Raw genomic sequence first — 19,116 nt, forward strand, 5'->3', positions numbered from 1 at the left:
TCAACAACTGAACCTTTACGATTGTATTTGTTGTTTTGTCACCTTGCACGTTATTAGGAAAATGCAAAATCCCGAATTCGCAGGAACCCGTGCCTAAAAGTACAGTCTTCGTCAAAAGTGTAGAGCCCGGGGGGTCTGTGAGCCACTTCCTGCGGCTAATAATGCATTTTCTGTGTTCCTCAATCTGTTGATGGTAAGAAGAGTTTTTGCGCTACCCTCTCTAACGGGAAGGACCTCCACCTATGCTAAATTAGCGCCACTACACGGCTCAGAAGCGGAAAGGGAAATAACAAGAAGAATAAGAATGGGAAGGAGCGCATTTAGCAAGCACTCCCAGATTATGACTAGCAGCTTACCGGTATCGCTCAAGAGAAAAGTATACAACAGTTGCATCTTACCTGTACTCACCTATGGGGCTGAAACGAGGAAGCTAACCAGGAGCGTTCTACTTAAGTTGAGGACAACCCAGAGGGCTATGGAAAGAAAAATGGTAGGGGTAACGTTAAGATAGGAAGCGTGCAGAGTGGGTCAGAGAAACAACTCAAGTTAGTGACATTCTAGTGGAAATCAAGAAGAAGAAATGGGCATGGGCAGGACACGTAGTGCGAAGAGAGGATAACCGATGGTCGCTTAGGGTAACAAACTGGATTCCAAGGGAAGGAAAGCGTAGCAGGGGGCGGCAGGAAGTTAGGTGGGCGGATGAGGTTAAGAAGTTCGCCGGGTTAAAGTGGATGCAGCTCACACAGGACCGGGTTAATTGGAGGAATATGGGAGAGCCTTCGCCCTGCAGTGGGTAGAGTCAGGTTGATGATGATGATGATCCCAAAGGGAGCACTACCACCTTATTTTCATTTTATTCTTTTTATTTTCCAATATTGTTTTTAAATGATCTCCAGCTGAGCGAAATTTGCTAATGTTATAAATTCATCACTCCCATATTTCCACCAACCCTTACATTTCGAGAAGTACGAAACTCCTGGGCTAGAGGGCGTCAACAGGATAGTTAAGCGGGTGAGTTGGTGATACATTATCCAAAAAACAGCGCGAACAAACGGGGACGAAAGGAAGAAACCACAGGAACCACAGGAACCCGTTTGTTCGCGCTGTTGTTTGGAAGAGTGCGTCAAACACCACGAACTCAGAAGTATATGGATGTAGTTGCACATAGCCAGTATTTTTTCCCGTGCTCTAGCCTCTGTCTTGTCCGCGCTGGTTAATTCTTTTCGAAACCTGGCAATACCATGAAATTCCCAGCACATTTTCTTCTCTTTGCAGTTAATTAGAGACATATTTCATAAGGCGAAATTAGAAGGAAGGAATGTGCGAAGAGATGGAAGGGGACGGGGGTGAAGCGAGGTTAACCATATAACATTCAGGTTTGTCACCTTGTAAACGGTAAAGAAAAAAGAGATGTATGTAAAAGCCAAACAGAAAAAAATTAATCAAAGGCGGTAGTGGTGGATGGTGGTGCCGAAAAGACATAACTGTCACGGAAGCACAGAGCCGAAATTAGGGCTAGAACTGTATGGCGATACTTCGCCTGAAGCGAGGGGTGAATGATGATGATGAAACAGTGGGCACTAGTCCCTTCAATAAGGAAGTCCTACGGGGCGTAATGAAAGCTAGTTTACAAGCATGACCGGGTCGACACATTTGACATTTTTATAAAGAAAAAAAAAACACAGATAATGCCTTTTTCAAATCTTGTATGAAAGTAGGCCATAAGCTGTAGTCCTAAGGTGTAGTTTCATGGTTTTTAGTTTTGAATAATAGGCCTTGCTCAAAAAGGAACGAAACGATGAGAACCAAATTAGTGATTTGGTTTGGTTTGTAGGGTCTAATGTCCCAAAGCGACTCAGGCTATGACAGACGCCGTAGTGGAGGACTCCGGAAATTCCGACCCTTTGGGGTACCTTAACGAGACCGGCATCTCACAGCACACGGAGGTCACTCCGTTTCGCCTTCATCAAAACGCAGCCGCCAACGATCGGGTTCGAACCCGGGTACTCCTGTACAGTAAGCGGGTGTTTTATCCCTGGCGCTAATACTGCTTTCTGTTCTTTATTGCCAAATTTATTATCAGATTTTATACACAAAGAACATTACTCCAGAAAAACACCTGGGTTTAAACCGCGCGATTTGGGCTGCGTGATGCATTACAAATCAGGCATTTGCAGCAACACTTTCATTCTCGGAAGCCACTCAGGCACTTTGTCTTGTTTCTTGAAAACATCAATAACACTCGCAACGGCTTCGTGAAAATACTGCCGTATTTTCCTCGCATCAACATCTGCATTCTGTAAAGCCATTCTGAATCACCAGATACTGTGCGGGCCCAATAACGTGATCATGTCCAGCGGTAGCCCATCATCATATTCAATTGGTAAAAATAAAATTCTGAATGCATCCACGGGTAGGTCTTTTTAAATTGTTCGTTGTAAAATGTCCCAGAAGAAAAAAGCTTCCCAACAGTCTAAGAAAACGGGTTCTATAGTTTCCGGTTTGCGGCATATGAAACAGTGATTTCCCCAAGGTACAAAAAAATCCTTCATTTCTAATTAAGTCTTAATTTCTAGTGTATCGGACTTCCATGGACCTGCACAGTACAACGATCTGTACAGTGGGATGGGGAGAACGACATTGCACAAGTCTTTATAAAGTTTCTTTCACGTCACAGTTGATAAATATTCAAACAGAAAATGGGTTTTCAATACACGAGATGGCATGTACACTTCTTTAAGGATTCCGAAAATCCTCGCTTTCATGCTAGCCGAACTTACCTAAATTTGATAGTACTTTGGTAAACCGAACCTGACACACAGTTCGTAAAAATGGGTCCTTTGGATCATCAACGTCATCATCATCAGCCTGACTATACCCATTGCAGGGCGAAGGCCTCTCCCATATTTCTCCACTTAACCCAGTTCTGTGCTAGCTGCATCCACGTGACCCCTGCGAACTTCTTAACCTCATCCGCCCACCTAACTTTCTGCCGCGCCCTGCTACGCTTTCCTTCCCTTGGAATCCAGTTTGTTACGCTAAGCGACCATCGGTTATCCTCTCTTCGCACTACATGTCCCGCCCATTCCCATTTCTTCTTCTTAATTTCCATTAGAATGTCGGTAACTTGAGTTATTTCTCTGACCCACTCTGCACGCTCCCTATCTCTTAATGTTACCCCTACCATTTTTCATTCCATAGCCCTCTGGGTTGTCCTCAACTTAAGTAGAACTCTCCTGGTTAGCCTCCACGTTTCAGCCCCATAGATGAGTACAGGTAAGATGCAACTGTTGTATACTTTCCTTTTGAGCAATACCGGTAAGCTGCTAGTAATAATTTTCGAGTGCTTGCCAAATGCGCTCCATCCCAATCTTATTCTTTTTGTTATTTCCTTTTGATGGTCCGGATCTGCGGTTACTACCTGTCCTAAGTAGACATATTTGCCTACTACTTCCAGTACTTCGCTACCTAACGTAAACTGCTGTTCCTTCCCGAGGCTGTTGAACATTGCCTTAGTCTTCTGCATATTGATTTTCAAGCCTGCCTTTCTATTTTTCCTGTCTATGTCATCAATCATTATTTGCAGTTCATCCCCCGGGTTGCTTAGCAAGGCAATGTCATCAGCGAATCGCAGATTACTGAGGTAGTCTCCATCTACCCTTATCCCTAACTGCTCCCATTCCAAGTCTATGAATGCTTCCTCTAAGAAAGCTGTGAATAGTACTGGGAAGATTGTCTCCTTGCCTAACACCTTTCTGTATGGGAATTTTGTAACTTTCTTTATACAGAACTATGGTTGCTTTACAGCGATTATATATATCTTCCAGCATTTTCACGTACGGATCATCTACCCCCTGATTTCGCAATTCCTGCATCACCGCCGATGTTTCAACTGAGTCAAATGCTTTTTCGTAATCGATGAATGCTATGTGTAAGGGCTGGATATATTCCGCGCATTTCGTATGGTTTCGTACGGCATATGCAAAATATATTATAAAGGGTTTGATAAATCCACTTAAGAAAAGTTAAAACCACTGAGGAGAAAACTGAGTCCTCTAACCCACGTATCTGCATAACAAATGAGGCTAGAAGAACAGTGAAATTCAAGACCTAAATTCACCGCTAAAGCAAAGAACTTCCCCGACATAGCTTTTCCATCACAGAGACGCCATCGTAAAGCAGGCGTCGCTGTTTTTATACTTCTTCACTGCTTTCCCTTTTCGTCTACTAACTTTAAAGGATTGGAGGGGCCCATAAGTAAAGCTGAGGCGAATAAAGGCAATAGCAGAAAGAACTCGGTAAACAAACTTTGACCTCATCAAACTTGATAAAAAGGTATCAATAAAACTAGACAATTATCAAGAGTGGAGAACCTTTGGAAGCGACATCTATGACAAGTGAAGATCTGTGAAGAATAAAATATGGCGATCATCATCATCATCATCAGCCTGATTATACCCACTGCAGGGCGAAGGCCTCTCCGATATTTCTCCACTTAACCCGGTTCTGTGCTAGCTGCATCCACCTGACCCCTGCGAACTTCTTAATCTCATCCGCCCACCTAACTTTCTGCCGCCCCCTGCTACGCTTTCCTTCCCTTGGAATCCAGTTTGTCACCCTCAGCGACCATCGGTTATCCTCTCCTCGCACTACATGTCCTGCCCATGTCCATTTCTTCTTCTTAATTTCTACTAGAATGTCGGTAACTTGAGTTATTTCTCTGACCCACTCTGCACGCTTTCTATCTCTTAATTTTACACCTACCATTTTTCGTTCCATAGCCCTCTGGGTTGTCCTCAACTTAAGTAGAACTCTCTTGGTTAGCCTCCATGTTTCAGCCCCATAGGTGAGCACAGGGCGATAGCCTGCGATATCCTGCTTTAAATGCGGTTGTATTCTTGGTGTACACTGTGCCGAGAGGTCTGTAAAAGGCATTATTCTTTGGTTGTTTAATATTTTACTAATTGCTGGACTAGGAGACATTCCGTATTGGACTGAGTGGCTAGGATATATTGCATGATTTAATCTGAAACTTTATTTTGCACCTGTTATTTTTGCAGCTCAAAATACCACCATTCTGCAATTGGAAATTCCGTACTGTGGCGAGATGCCTAGCACCTAAGCAAGCAATAATAGTTTCAAATTCCCATGTTCAAAGATGACTTAAAAATTCTAAAGAAGAAAAATAACGAATTATGAATAAAAACATCCACGCCATATATGACACCAGATCACTTTCCTAAGCAGCCCATACCAGCGCCGAGAGAACTCCGTCACCGCAGCATAGGTATGTGCATCTCGTCGATGAAGAATACAAGTGGGTGTTTTCCTTCGTCCAAGTTGCAGTGCATGCCCTAGTGAAAAAACCCTGTGAGTCACAATAACCTCATACAAATCTCATATAATCTCATACCAAACTCATTCATCATTTGAGAGGTATACGAGAATTAATGAGATTTGTATGAGTTTAGTATATAATCTCATACCAAACTCATTCATCATTTGAGAGGTATACGAGAATTAATGAGATTTGTATGAGTTTAGTATGAGAAATCTGTATGAGGTTATTGTGACTCATAGTTTTTTTTCACTAAGAAGACGTCGCTTAATTAAACCTATGGCTCATTTCAAAGGTGGCGAACTCTCTGAAAGGCAGATAGTTTCCTTCTGAGGAAAGAATCACCCGTGCAAGAGCGAGGTGAGGACGTCAAGGTCCACCTTAATTCTGCGTGAGCAAAGCATGCTCAAATAGTCAACCCGGTAATCGAAGTTGATCCCGGTAGATTTTGACTAAATTTAAAGCGGCATGTTCTTACATACAATTGCGCCCTCTGAGCTTCCAGTTGAGTACAGGTTTAACTTTGATTCTCATAAATATAATAGAATACATAATGCGAAATGTATTATAGTTCGCCCTTTAAACTAACGGAAAGTGTTGGGTGACTGCGAGTGCCGACAGTATGCGAAAGTTTGTAATATTGAAAGAGAAACTTTTACCATAACTCAATGCCTAAATTCTTCGAAAATAAGCTGCAACTATTGATAATAGCATTTCTCTATCGTTGTTCTGTCTCATCTTTAGGTGAGTAGATTAATAATTCTTCAGAAATTTTGAGGCAGTATTGTATTGGGGGTGGCCACTCGTGGTTGTGTTTTTACCTAAATCAGATGCTTATTTTCGCTAAACTGTGCGTTCTGTTGCGCTTTCCTGAAGACAGGAGTAAATAGGTTGCTCTGTATGCAAACAGGCAAGAAGAGCGATTGCGCGGAACGATAAATGCACTCGCGAAGCGCTGTTCGTTGTCATTAAGATAGATGGCGCTATACCTACTAAGACTCGCGTCCTGCTTCTCTGTGCGCAAACATTTAATCGTAACAAATGACGGCCCATGGTGCGAGCAGTGCGGTATCTTGGCGAGGCCTCGGAAAAAACGCACGCCATGCCATTTATGTTTCTTTTTTCCAATGCTTTTTCCCTGGCATCAATCCACTTCCTACAATTGCGTCTGGTGACAGCACAACTTTGAAAAGCGAGGGACTCTATTGTAGCGATATCTATGATCCTATTTTATATTCGAAAGCCGCTGCCTTATTAAACGGGTCATGCCTAATCTTCCATGGTATATTTAAATAACTTTGTGATTACGGGTTATTAGGCTAAATCCTGATTTGTTTTCGTACAAAGATGGTTGATATCAGTTTCTTTTATGTAATATTGACTTCATTATTCCATAAAAAATTCAGAAAGAATTTTGTCGTGAACAGTTACTGAAAATTTATTTTAGCAGAATAAACAAGAAACAGTAGAGTTGGGGGAAGAATACTGAATCATGAATTGAGTCGCTGCAAAATGTGGAGGAATCCTTCGGGGTAAAACGCAGTGTAAACTCTAATACTCAACTGTAAATGCTAAATCTAGAAAACATGAATTGGCTTTTGGCAACAACACGCTCAGTGTGCCTGGAAGCTGGAGAAGAAACATCAAGGAAGCAGTTACGTGTTGTACAGAAAATAGTTTAGAAAAACTTGGGGAGTAGTCTGTGCACAGACCACTCGCTTCTCAAAAGGCATTGGCCTCATACGCATCTGTTTCTAGCTGTACATACACGTGGCGCCATCTGGGAGCCCCCGCAGCAAAAGGCGGTCCTGCAATTTCGAACCGCCTGCACCACTGACGCTGTTTTCAAAACACATCATGGCTTTCCGCAGCAAAGAAGACAAAGCTCATTAAAAGGCGTAACTTTATTCAGTGTTTCACCTCTGTGTTGTACTGCACTTACAGGTCTATGGATACCGAATACCATGGTATACGATATTTTCAAAGAATTCGTACCAGAGCGAAGTTATATACTGCGCCGGTCAAGAGTGCCACCCAAGCTGGCTCTTGGTTTGTTTATAAGGTGCAGTTTCATCCCCCTAATCCATGTGCTCAAATCCGCACTCTTATCAGCTACGACTACAATCAGCTTCAGTTCTGGTCGGACACTACAGTAACCACTGCATGAAATGCATGCACTTCTGCCTAAAATAAAATTACACACAGCGCAGCCGCGGTGGTGCAGTGGTTAGGACATTCGACTGCTGTACCGGAGTACCTTGGTTCGATACCAACCACTGGTGGATGCGTTTCGTTGGAGGAGAAACGCAGTGGCGTCCATGCGCTGTGCGATGTGAGTGCGCGTTAAAGGACCCTACGTGAGCGAGATTTCGGGAGTACTCCAGCCTGAGTTGCTTTACGACGCGAAACCCTACAAATCAAACCAACCAAACTAAACCCAATTACGCACAGGTTTCGTACAGGTTATAAGATTTCAAACGGCCAAAGCCATTTATAATACCAATGCCGCCAACGACGATACTGCAGTAAAGCTTTCAGAAGTGTTACTTACGACCAATAATAATAATAGTAATAACTAGCTCACAGGAAAGAAAAGGCGCAGTATCTGTCACACTTGTCATGTGGACACCTGACTGCGCCGTAAGGAAGCGAAGGAATGTGGGCGAGAAACAAAAAAAAAGAGAAAGGAGTGCCGTAGGTGAGGGCTACGGAGTCATTTCGACCACCTATGGATCTTTAACGTGCCCTTACATCGCACAAAACACGGACGCCTCTTCGTTTCGCCTCCGTCGAAACACAGCAGCGGGCGGTCGGGATTGAACCCGGATGCTCCGGTCCAGTAGTCGGGCACCTTAACCACTACGCTACCAGGGCGAGGCGTACACACCCAATAGCTAATTGATTACAGATGAGTCTGACCATGTTTCGTCTTTAACTATTGGGCGTAACTACCCAATCGCTAAAGAAGAAACACAGCCATACCTATCTGTAATCAACAGTCAACAGTAGTGTGAGTCTCAGTGTTTGATGTCGCCCTTTAAGCTCTGTGCTGAAAAGTTTGTTCGATCTCTTTGGAACGAAACCAAGAAAAAAAAATAGCAACTATTTTACCCCTACATCGATTAAGTAAATACAAGAGTCCTCGAGTCCTCTTAAGCTCTCGGCAACAGCATCCCCTATAGTCCCTGTGTTCTTTGAGATGATAGGCACGGCAATTTACAGATTTCCCCGAACTTAAATTTCTTCAGTTTGGTAGCAGTATGATGTACGTTTATAAGAAGACCCAAAAGAAGAAATAGTTTGGGGCTACAATCAGTGTCATTGCCCCGCTAACATATCACCTACTCAATAACCTTTGGGTTAAGTCTATTATGCTCGATAAACGTGCACCCAAATATGGCTTAAATATCGACTTTGTATGGTGACGAAAATAGAACATTTTGTCCATTCTTCCGCCCCGCCGGGGCGGCGCAGTGGTAAGACGCCCGACCACTGTGCCGGAGTTCCCGGGTTCGAACCCGACCTCGGCGGCAGCATTTCGATGGAGGCGAAATGAAGAGGCGTCCGTGTGCTGTGCGATGTCAGCGCACGTTAAAGATCCCCAGGTGGTCGAAATTACTCCGTAGCCCTCCACTACGGCTCCTCTTTCCATTTTCACTCCCACCTTCCTCCCTTCCCTTACGGCGCGGTTCAGGTGTCCACAGAGCAAGTGTGACAAATACTGCGCCTTTCCCTTCCTGTGAACCAACCAACCAACCATTCTTCCTCAAATATGGAAGTAAATATTTCAGAACGATACTTCATTTCTTCAAGAACGGCTAAAATTTCTTCGTAGAAAATAGCATCTGTTAAGAATATAGACACCTCACCCTCATACCGAAATTTGAAACGGTGCCCCCTTTGCTTATAGGCAACAGAGGATGAAGAGTAGCAAGATTTGGGCTGACTTTGCCCTTTATGATTTCATAGAAGCAAGACCAAACATTTCACATAATCTGACCGGTTTGCAAAATGTGGGGTCTTATCAACTGTTGTTAATTTTGAAAGCATTTACGGTGTCACTAACACCGCCGAAAGAACACCTAAAGGTTTCCGAGATCACTGCAGAATTTTCACTCTGTAAATGCGAAAGCCTGAGCGTTGGTGTTTTGTTCGCGAGATGTGTCATTGGCATTCCACGATTGACAGAAACTGCGGACTTCCTTTTCTGTAAACCAATTATAAAATGCCAGTGAGCTTTCATGCGTTCAATAGAACGCTGGCTGTGTTCGACGAGGGGCGCGAGATGTACCTTGGGCAGCAGCAATGCTCAAGTTTTCGCGTTTCTGCACTGCAGATTCGGCAGTGCTCTCGGAATTTTTCAGACTTGAGTTTGTTGATTGCCTCTGTTTTCAAACTTTCTAACCATTTTCACGCATTTGTGTACTCAAATCACGCCATTTCCCGCTTGTTCACTTTGAAACATTTTATATTTACCGCCAACATGAAGCTAAAGCAACGTCATCGGAAGTCGAGTACCACGTGACCACATTTGGGCGTCGAAATTACATATGCCGGCTATTTTGACATAATTGGATCTATATAATTAGCCAACCATTTTTCATTCATTTAATCATTTATTGATTCTTCACCTCATACCCTACTGATGCCCTGAGGCAGTAAACATCAATTAAACAAGCTAATTATTACACATTCACCTCCCGATTCCCCACATGAATTTTTTTGATGCTGTGCCTGATGTAACCATACTTTTTTTTATAAACTCATTCGTTCGAACTATGATGGCTATAGTCACCATAGTTCGAACTTAATCATGTGGACAAATTCGTGATGACACGAAACCACAAACATAAAAGTATAATACTGACGCATTAAAAAGAAGAAATATAACATTGCGAAAGTCCAACAACAAATAAATGACTCTTCGAAAGAACATTTTGATGAGCCATTATTATTAATTATGTCGCAAAAAAAAACGATGTATACGCTGTTCTGTGAACAATACCTTTTTGGTTTAAGTTAAAGCAGACATTCCAATTTTTTATCGTCGCATGAAGTCACGGATTAAAGTTCGCTTTTACGTGCAATTCGGGTTGCTTAACTTCTTAGCATGGTTAAGAAAATGTCTAAGCAGTATTCTTTGCCGTTCTATGTATTCCTTATTCGCGAAATACCGTACCGCCGTATCATGGACCATCGGATATATCCGTGTTTTCTCGACGCATTTAAGTTTTCAGAAATTTCCGCCTTCAACTTGTATTTGTTTTCCTGCTTATTGCCCCCCAGCTCTTGCAATCTCCGATATTAGCGCACACGCATTCGAATGCCGTAAAGTAATTGATGAATAACGGACCAAGTATGAGAATAAATGAAAAAGAGGAAGAAGGAAAACAAAGAATGCGATAGCTCGGGTCTTATAATAAACAGATGCATTGGAGCGCCTGATCCCGTGTTTGTGTCAGGTGCTGTGCTGTTCATGCAATAAAAAATAAGAAGGAACAAAAGCAAGTCTCGAGGAGAAAAGCGTTGCGGGATCGTTTATATCTCATTTTCAGCAAACCTTTCCATCCTTCCCTGGCTCACACTTTCGGAAATGCATGAAATTTCAGGTTGAGTGGATGAAGCGAGGGGAGACATCACGTATACCGATCATTGTGCAGTCTTCGCCGTGAAAAGCGTTAAGGTGGATATACATATATTTACGTGTTTAATAGAGTAGTCTAAACCAGGATAAAGAACTATATGGGCTATGAGGTAAAGTGTCGTTTCAACATACCACTGTGCGCAACAAAAATATTAGAGCGGAGAATAATGAAGGGAACTGGGGAAGAACAAAAGAACTAGCTGCTCCAGTATGAGGTATGAACCGTGTCACAATGAACTTCACGGGGTTGCAAATTGTTTTATCGTGGACGTGCTATTTGCAGCCACGTTGATAAATTGCGCTTTTCGTTGGAAGTCTGATGCATTTTGCCTGAACGTGCACACAAGGATAAGCAACACAAACTAAACCCGCATTATAAAATCCGCGTAAGTTTTTCCACTTGTGGTATAAATCGGCGAAGCTTCCTAAGAGAAAGAATTTCCATGTTAGCTTGATTCTTTTGTTGTCATGGCAAAGAGAAAGATGTCTGCATAGCATTGAAAAATTATTCCACAGTTTTCATGCCAATGTGCAGGCTCACATTTAGACGGAAAGTACATCTTCATTCCAATTGAGGAAATAACATTAGAGGGAACCTCAAGCTTTTTCCTAGAATAAGAGGCACTGGCACTACAAACGCTCTGCAAACGCTCTACATTAATGTCAGAGCGTTAATTTAGAGCGTTTCTTAGCTCGTGGCGGAAATCTCGCGTCGACAATATTTGTCAGCGGCATGATTCCGTTCTCTCAACTGTAGGGTCCTCTGAGTAGCGTCACCTGGTGACAGATAGCGGAAATATTGTAAAAGTGAATAAGAGCGCATTTAAAGCGAGAGGTGCTGCGCCTTCCTTTTCCTGTGAACCAATTATACGACGCTGCTGAATTTTGATGTGCCTTCAACGAAACGCTGGTTGGTTTGACAAAGGGCGCACGATGTACCATGTGCAGTAGCAACGCTCGCATTCGGGCACCGCACTGCAGATTCTGCAGTGCTCTCGGAATTTTTTTTTTTTTGACAGAGAAAAAGAAATACAGACAGTTAATCACGGAATATCGTGCAGCAGCAGGGTGTTCTGACAGGATTAATGCCTGCTGTGTTTCTCTTATCAAACATTAAGGCGATAGCCTTTATTGCCTCATCGTTAGCAAAAGTGTCACACTCTTGCGGCGGCTCCGATTGGTCGAGATGTGATGACGTCATGGAGGTCTCGACCAATCACAGAGCACCACCACAGTATGCGCGAATGCGTTCCTTATATGGCCATATTACAATCAATGATCAATTACTAATTTGACTAATTAGGTTATAACTAATTACTAGGTGCTTATTAAGTACCTTTAGTAGTTGCTAATTACTAATCACTAATTATTGCCAAGTTATTGGTACTTACTAACTACTGCTTGATTGTGTAGCTAATAACGAATAATTAACCCAGTACTGCCGACTAATTGCTAATTAGTTACTAATTACCAATCATTGAGTAATAATTAATAACTGTTATTTAGCAACAAATGCCCAAACATTAATTAGTTACTAATTACCGTCGCGTACCCTGCAAAGTCAACCACACAACAGTAAGCGTAGAACTGCGAAGATACAAGGAGCGCGATCTCGTCGCTGCCAAGCAGAATTTACTGAATAATGTACTCGCAGAATGTGAGAGTATAGTCGCTCGCTTTACTCGTAGCAGCATTTATCACTACATACGCAACAGTCACGTAGCAAAATGCCGCACTCAGGCTTTCGCCTTTCATCACTTTAGTCACCCATGTGTCCTTGAATTTGAATTTTTTTGCTGTGTTCATCAGTGGATCATGCTTCTAAAATTTCTAAAGATTCACCACCATCATGTCTGCGAATGCGGAGCATATGTTATCCATCGTAATGCATCCGGGAGTGTCTATAATGTCCTATCTGTGTGCCGAATTTGTAAACCGACTAAAGAACTGCCGCTCACAAAGGCGGCTAGGAATAGTAATATAGGCTTGCCAATCATTCACCTTTTAAAAAGAACTTCATCTTGGTAGTGCTAAGCAACGCGAAGAGAACACTTCATTCAGAAGAAATGGGTGTGGTTATCGGCACAAAGTTTCTCTAGCCACTGCACAGTGCGGGTCAGAGATAACGGAAGAAATAAGCGGTCGCGTAAATTGAAGGAGATTTCAAAATACAAGAGAATATATATTATGTGTCTCTACTAACAGAACAAACTGCCGCTATGGGTTACTGTCGCGAAGCGTATTGTGTTCCGAGCCCCGCGCAGTGCCATTGCTTCCAGAAGAATGAATGCATGGCACGTACGTTATGTTTAACAAATAGCTTGCATTTAACAACGCAAAAATAGTTTTCTCTCGAGACAAGATATGTTCGGTGAACGTTTTAATTTTGATTCCTAAATTTCGCCTCATTTGAAGCAGTAACACGTTCAGAGGACGTTTCGTCTTAAAAACACAATCACTCCGCTGAATCCAATTGCATAGATTGCCTGGTCACCAGAATGTCGCCTACCGTCGGTCTTAGCAGCTAAATTCGTGCCTCAGAATAACGCACCCACTCAGCACAAACACTCAAGCGATCTCCGCAGGAGCAGCTGCTTCATTCAACTTGTCCACCCGAGCTCTCAGGTCCTGGAGGCGAGTGAGAAGCACCTCGTACTGGAACTTGCTCGAAGTGGGAACAAACATGCTAGCTGTCATCGCCGTACCGGAAAGGTGCAGGCAGGCCTTCACCGCGTCCTCATACTTTCCGTAATTCTCTGTGAACGCTGTGAGGACGACTTGTTTTAAGGCCGGCGGGAAGGATGCGCGGTCCTGGAGGCATTCTTCAATCGCGTCGCACACGGCCACCCTCGTTGTCTCGTGCTTTATGACCACGTTATACATCTTGGCTTCTTCCCCATAATTTCCTCTCGCGAATCCAGGCTCGTTGTAGAAGGGTTCCTCATTCATGAGTGACTGGATGGATATAAGTAAGCTGCTCAGGGACTGAGCGGGGCTCCACGGTGGCCCAGACCAAGTGCCCAGGATGCTGAGACACACCTTACCGCTGGCGTACAGGTTGGGGTTGAATGTGACTCGCCCAGCGTCCGTTGTGAGGAACTTGACCTGAGGTGAAGCCATCGGATAATCGGTGGGAAATCTGATGTGAAAGCGGAAGAATCCGCCTTCGTACGGTGTGCCATCTGGACCAATCACGAGGGCGTGTATCTGGGTGATGTCATTTACCTCGGGCGAGATGAAGATTCCGGGAGGCGGGTCGGCAAAGAATTCGACAATGTCCTTCTTAATCCTCAGTAGGCTCGGAGTGGGCAGGTAAATGTCCTCAGGCTCGGGAGACTCACTTGATGTATCTTGCAGCGTTGAGTTGCTTTGCGGACCCAAGAAATTTGCTTGCTGATTCGCCATATGCGGTGCTTTGAAATACTTCTTAACCCGCCCGGAACAGATTACTGTGTTGGAACAGGATTTGACGCCGCGACTTCTTTTTTCTCGAGTCTGGTCATTGTGAGCACGAGTCTGAACGGTCATTGTTTAAGGCTAAACACGTTAAATAATCTCAAAAGATGTGGATGGCATGGTAGTAATTTGATTTGCAAATTTTGGCACCCAGAGGTTGGAAATAATTTTGGTTTGGTTTGGTTTGTGGGGTTTAACGTCCCAAAGCGACCCAGGCTATGAGAGACGCAGTAGCGGAGGACTCCGGAAATTTCGACCACCTGGGGTTTTTTAACGTGCACTGACATCGCACCGCACACGGGCACCTTGCTTTTCGCCTCCATCGAAAAGCAAGGTGCCCGTGTGCTGTGCGATGTCAGTGCATACCATGCACTAAAATATCCTTCTTTTGGCGCTTAAAATGAATCTCAAGTTAATTATCAGGTATTGTTTTCTCCAAATCCGTTAACGAACTGCTACATTTTTCGGGCAGAAATAACTCGTTATAAGAAGTTTGTGAAAACGTAGGCGACTAGGGATGAAACCCTATTGCACCACGGTGGTTTCGAATGACCTTGACCTAATTAAGTGTAGGGGTTCACCTCAAGGTGAGCGAGATACTGTGCCTTTCCTTTCCCAAATCCAACCTAAACAAAAAATGTTAGCGAAAATTTTGAAATTAAAAGGTTCTTTTAAGGGGGCTATCCCGTCTACTCATAAGGTGAGGAGGAGGAGGTAAACTTTATTTACAGAAGAGGTTGTCGGCGCGGAGTGGGTTGACGTTCCCGTCCCCGCGGTGGGCTCCTCTTCTAGGCCGGACGCCAGGTGGCCGACCGACGATGTCGTCCGGAGAACTCTTCGGCCCGCTCCGTGACTCGGAGTTGAACCTCCGGGTCGGAGCTGAGCAGCGCGGCCTCCCACTGAGATTGGGTAGAGAACTGCAGACTCTGTGATGGCTTGTCTTGATTACATGAGTATAGGATGTGTGGTGTGTCTGCCTTTTGATGTCCACAGAGAGAACAGACAGGGCTGAACTGCTCCGGGAACCATATGGAGTACATGTACGAATTAAAGAAAGTGTCTGTTTGAAGCTGCCACCAGGTGACTTGTGTTTTACTTAGAGATCGATGTGGTTCTGGGAAGATTTGTCTTTCTTTCTTGAAGTGGGTAGTAATTTCTTTGTAGGTTGCCATCCGCTCCCTGGCCGACCTGAGCTCAGGGAAGCGCACCTCCCGGTTAACTATACGAATCCTCGGGCAAATTGGTGCGCTTCCTCGTTCCCAGGATGGTCCGAATGGGCAGGGACCCAGATCAATGTGATAAGGCGGGTATGGGAGATTTTTTGTAAGATTTTGATGGCTGCGGAGTGGGCCCTTTCTTTTGCAAAATTTCGAATTGCGGGTGAGCGCCTCCCTAATTCAAATCCCAAAACCGTGTACAACCTTGCGCCGATTGCAAAACACTCTTACACTGCGCATTAAACATCGTCGTCTTCATGAAGAACACTATGCAAAAGTAAGATTTTGCTTGTATAACTACAGGTTCAAGTCATATTTAAACCCACGCCATGTTTTCAGAAGATCGAGAAAGGAAGAAATGGATAAGGGGCGCCGAAAAAAAGCTTTTTATAGACCCATCTTTCAAAATTGTTTTCAGGCATTTAGATAACAAATTTTCTGGCATCAAAATGAGCTTTTTTTGCATGATTTATTTATAGGAAGGGAAAGGCGCGGTAACTGTCTCACTTGATTTCTGTGGACACCGCAACCGCGCCGTAAGGGAAGGGAGGAATATGGGAGTGAAAGTGGAAAGAGAGAAAGAGGAGCCATAGTGGAGGGCTACGGTGTAATTTCGACCACCTGGGGATCTTTAACGTGCGCTCACATCGCACAGCACACGACGCCTCTTCGTTTCGCCTCCATCGAAACGCAGCCGCCGAGGTCGGGTTCGAACCCGGGTACTCCGGCAAAGTAGTCGGGCGTCTTACCACTGCACCACCCCGGCGGGGCTCAAAATGAGCTTTCTCTTCTTTGTAGCCTCTTGTGTCAAACTTTAATTGGTGCTGTTTAAAACGAGGGCTGTGTCACTGGGGGCGAGCTTGCTAAGCTGGCTGTGCTAGGTTCTTGATGTTATTAAGTATTCGTTGCGTAATGAATTATTCTCACGGCGTTTGCTCTCTATATAAGCGGCATGCACACTACTGAGCTGAGACATAAGCTTCAGGGTATCTCCAGCACTGTTTTTATTGTTTGGTTTTGATCGATTTAAAGGAAGGGAAAGGCGCGGTAACTGTCTCACTTGCTTTCTGTGGACACCTCAACCACGCCGTAATCGAAGGGAGGAAGGTGGGAGTGAAAGTGGAAAGAGAGAAAGAGGGGGGGGGGGGGGGCGTAGTGGAGGGCTACGAAGTAATTTCGACCACCTGGGGATCTTTAACGTGCGCTGACATCGCACAGCACACGGACGCCTCTTCGTTTCGCCTCCATCGAAACGCAGCATTAGCTCTACTGCGCTAATTTGCATGTTTCGCGTTAACCCGGGCCATTCCTGGCCTAGCACATCAGGCGTTCTACAGATGACGCCACATACTCGTGTGCCGTAAATTATTTAATCTCGCGCTACGCCGCAAACATCGTCGTCTTCATCGTCGTGCCCAGGCACGAGATCACTATGCTATCGCCGCAGCCGATTGCGCTTCGTGTAAAACTGCAACGCACTCTCGCGCTGTGCAGTCAGCATCGTCGTCTTCATGAAGATCGAACTGCAAAGCGCACTCGCTCTAGACATTGAAAATGGTTGTCTACATAAAGCTTCATCTGCGCCGATCCTTCATTGGGTAAACTTTGGTAAACACGCCATCCACATACACCATATCGTTAAAGATACAGACCGGAGCCATGCCCTAGAGGCTGCTAAGACCACCAAGCAACGAGAAGCCGGGCTAGCCCGTTGCCGGGAAGCTTACTAACCACGGAAGCTTGCCAAGATTGAAGCGCCACATTGCGGCTGCGGGCGCTTGCTAACTCTACTAAAACTTGGTTAAAGAATAGTGGAACCTCTATAATACCTTTTTGTTTGGATGGAAGGTGGGGTTAATGCTGAAATACTTAAAGCGTGCACTGGTGACTGGATTCACTTCGACGCAAACTGCTTGCTCCAGCTTCTCTCCATCCTTGTGTTGGTAGATAAATGTTTTAGGTAGTAGTTTGATCATTACACGTTTTCCGGCGTTTACTAATACTGTCACTTGGCAGTCCATCATCAGTTCCCCTACGATGCCCTTTTAGGTAGGATGACTCTTGCTATGGGTGTACAGTGCATTGTCTGTGAATTTGCATTGTCCACTGTGCTTCACTCATTTCTTCAAATGTGTTGTATATTCCAGGCGCGAGTAGTTTTTCGTTGGCTGTGTAAGGAGGGAGGACTAGAGCTGTTTTGTAAGCCGACTTGATCGTAGCATTGGTCGCCCCAAGTTCGGTTTCGTTTAGCGCTGCGCCTTATCATTCTTGGTGTCTGGTGGGCACATCTAAATGCACATCACGTTTTTGAAGCGAAGCTTCACTACGACAAATTTTCAAGCGCTCGGCATGAAAGCAAATTTGACCTTGAAAAGTTTTGAAGGTTAAATCCTAAACAGTTGCCATGCGGTGCTGGTTCTGGTGTCCACAGAACAAGTGGAACAAATACTGAGCCTTTTTTTCTGTGAATCAATTATAATTTGACCATCAAAAGCTTTTAAGATCAGAAACCTAAACAGTTGCCATGCTGTGCCGGGTCAGGTGTTCGGAGAACAAGTGTGGCAGACACTGCGCCTTTCCTGTGAACCAATTATAAGAAAAATTATGAAAAAACCGCGGATTGAAAAGGTGGTGCTATGAGGTCATCGCTGCGACCCTTAAAGCTTTCGCTCTATCCCTAGGTTCAAGCCATGCTTAACCCCCCCCCCCCCCCCCCCCTTTGAAGCGATAGCTTCACTAAGCAAAACAAATCCAAGGTCATCGGTTGAATTTCAAACATATTCGAGGTGAAGTTGGAACTTAAGCCACAACTATTTTGGTTGGTTGGTTGGTTTGTGGGGTTTAACATCTCAAAGCAACTCAGGCGCTATGAGAGACGCCGTAGTGGGCGCCTTTCTTTTCACCTCCATCGAAAAGCTGCTGCCGAGGCCGGGATTCGATCCCGCGTCCTTGGGAACAGTAGTCGAGCGCCGCAATCACGGCGCCACCCCGGCGGGGCCAACTACATTAGGTAGCTATGCTCCCACCGAAGGGCAAGGTCAAAGTGCAAAGTCAACTGATGCGGGAAGTAGGTTAATGCGTGAGCAACTGCGTGGCGAGACACATGATCGCTGAAGTCAATATCGAGGGCGCAGCCGAGCCACGGACTCGGAATACAACAAGTTCAAACCAAGACGAACGTCTTTGCGGATCACCGGAGTTTCTTCCTAGCCATACCCAAAGAAAAACCTTCTCGAGATTGCATAGCTTTGCCGTGTGTAACCATGCTCCAGCTTTCTCTTCACACCTTCCCACTACGTTTATTCAAATATAAACCACAGCCAACTTTTAATTTTGTTTCGTGAGCACAATACTGAGAACGTTTCTGTTTGTAGTCACAATTTCATGCATGCAAATATCCGCGCGAGGATTCAGTATTAGCGTTCATTTCACTACAGCGGGCTGTGAGACATCTGTCTGGG

The 19,116-nt window shown here is 44.5% G+C and overlaps 1 pseudogene; it reads right to left on the reverse strand.

Annotated features, from left to right (window-relative positions):
- Positions 1-13,550: 13,550 nt before the first annotated feature.
- Positions 13,551-14,387, reverse strand: LOC146181898 (ubiquitin-conjugating enzyme E2 Z pseudogene; annotated as a pseudogene).
- Between the last annotated feature and the right edge of the window lie 4,729 nt (positions 14,388-19,116).

This window comes from Amblyomma maculatum, chromosome 8 (genome assembly GCF_055883805.1).
Source record: "Amblyomma maculatum isolate TAMU_Amacu chromosome 8, ASM5588380v1, whole genome shotgun sequence".
Classification (NCBI taxonomy): Eukaryota; Metazoa; Arthropoda; class Arachnida; order Ixodida; family Ixodidae; genus Amblyomma; species Amblyomma maculatum.